Source organism: Apium graveolens, chromosome 6 (genome assembly GCF_009905375.1).
Source record: "Apium graveolens cultivar Ventura chromosome 6, ASM990537v1, whole genome shotgun sequence".
Classification (NCBI taxonomy): domain Eukaryota; kingdom Viridiplantae; phylum Streptophyta; class Magnoliopsida; order Apiales; family Apiaceae; genus Apium; species Apium graveolens.
The window spans coordinates 124,947,412-124,949,354 of NC_133652.1; the positions used below are offsets into that span (position 1 = coordinate 124,947,412).

The following is a 1,943-nucleotide window of genomic DNA, read 5'->3' on the forward strand; positions in this document are numbered from 1 at the left end:
AAAATAATAGGTTCGAGACCAAGGAAATGAATTTCTTTATCGGGCGTAAAAATACAATGTTTCCATTATGTTGGTTTCCGGAGAAAAATATTATTTTTTAGCGAGGTTATTATTTTATCGATTAATACTTGATCAAGGTTCATCTGTACTCACATGTATTTGGTAAACAGAGAGTTTATAGTTATGTCCTCAATACATTGTTCAGTGTTTTTCGAGTGGTAGGAGTCTGCCTTGTAATATTCATATAAATTGTATCTGTAGACAGGTTAAGCTATGGGTGAAAACAAGTCTTGCACCAGGGTCTGGAGTTGTTACCAAGTACTTGCTTCAAACAATTTTCATATCACCCCATGGTGAAATCATCACTTGTATTGTATCTTATATTGTGGTCAAGAGGCTATATTTGTGAAAACATACGGAATTTAAGATTTTATCATCTTTTTACAAGAGAGTATCATTTTTTATTTCACATCAAGATTGATTATGTTACTATGGATGAATTAGAAGATAATACAACCTGTATTTTAAATATAAGTTACCCTTTTAAACGGAGAAAAAGTATTATACATTGTCCTGAATGAAGGCAACAGTTGTGTGTTGTTAGCTGTCTTGATTTACCTTCTTTTCTTCCATTTTTGTGGACCAGAAAATAATCGCTGTACACCTATACTCTGTATATGTATGCTTTCCAGACATTGTAGTTGCAGCTGTTCTTTCCGGAAATAGAAACTTTGAAGGACGTGTTCACCCACTAACAAGAGCTAATTATCTTGCTTCGCCTCCATTAATTGTGGCTTATGCACTAGCCAGCACAGTATGCTTCCTTACTTTTTACTTTAATATTATTTGTTTTTCCCCATCTAAAATCTGATTAATAATGTGCATGAGAGGGTTCTGCTAAGCTTTTTGTGCTAAAAGATGAAGAGCTTTCAAGCTACCATGTTATGTCATTTTTTCAAATAGCCATATTATTGTCTTTTTCTTTATCCGGGGTTTTTGGAGCTGGGGGATTATGTATTATATTTAGTCAGGCTTTCCTTTTCGTTGTCTGAACTTCTGATTCCAGCTCAATACGATGAGCTTACTGTTGACATTGTCCAGCTGACACATACCTTCTGTACATTCTTCTTGTTTGTAATATTAAGCTAGGCCATTTTGTATAGCTATCTGATATTGAATATAAAAATTTAATGTTATGATCAAGAAATTCTTATCATTATATACAATTGCTAAAGTAGTATCGAATTTAATGTTATATTTCCTTGCCTAGATGGCAGGCTTTGCTCTATACAGAAGATACATATCCCAGTTCAAGAAGATGCTCAATATCATTTCCCGAAAGTTTGTCAGTGCACTTGAACAACGACCAGATCTAGCCAATGTAGTCATGAACACTTCTTCCTGTATGCCTGCCTTCCTTCTGTCCACACAAAATTGCAAATATGAGTTCAATTTTCAGCACAAATATTATGTTTTCACTTGAGAAACTGTCCTTAACATGCTAAACTAGGTATGTTTCTAAGCTTACACAAGATAAAATTTGTTCTAGTTAACTAGGTTGAATATCTTTTATTAAAAAGTGTGTTGATAGTCATATAATGCAGGTGAGAGGGGAAAGGGATAAATTCAGCAGGTGATCTGTTGATAGTCCTGACCACTGAAGTTGCTACCATCCACATGTACTAAAAAAACCAGGTGCCAAGTTCTATTTTTCTTAAAACTTATAGATTTTAAATCTCTCTCAAATTACTCTTTCTTATTTAAAAAAATCTAGTGTACATCCCTTTATGATATCAAACAGTATCTAGTGTACATTTAGGTCAATCACATCCAAAAGTTTGTCACAAGGATAAATAATTTTCTATGTAATTATGTTGTATGTAATTATGTTGTAATTATGTAATTATGTAATTATGTTGTCGATTTAATTTGAAGATTGTTTT

At 32.9% G+C, this 1,943-nt stretch overlaps 1 long non-coding RNA gene across 1 annotated transcript; it reads left to right on the forward strand.

Annotated features, from left to right (window-relative positions):
* Window positions 1–706: 706 nt before the first annotated feature.
* LOC141664053 (uncharacterized) lies at window positions 707–1,655 on the forward strand. The gene is made up of 3 exons (XR_012551801.1): window positions 707–814; window positions 1,271–1,510; window positions 1,592–1,655. It is a non-coding gene; the product is annotated as an uncharacterized LOC141664053 (long non-coding RNA).
* Window positions 1,656–1,943: the final 288 nt, after the last annotated feature.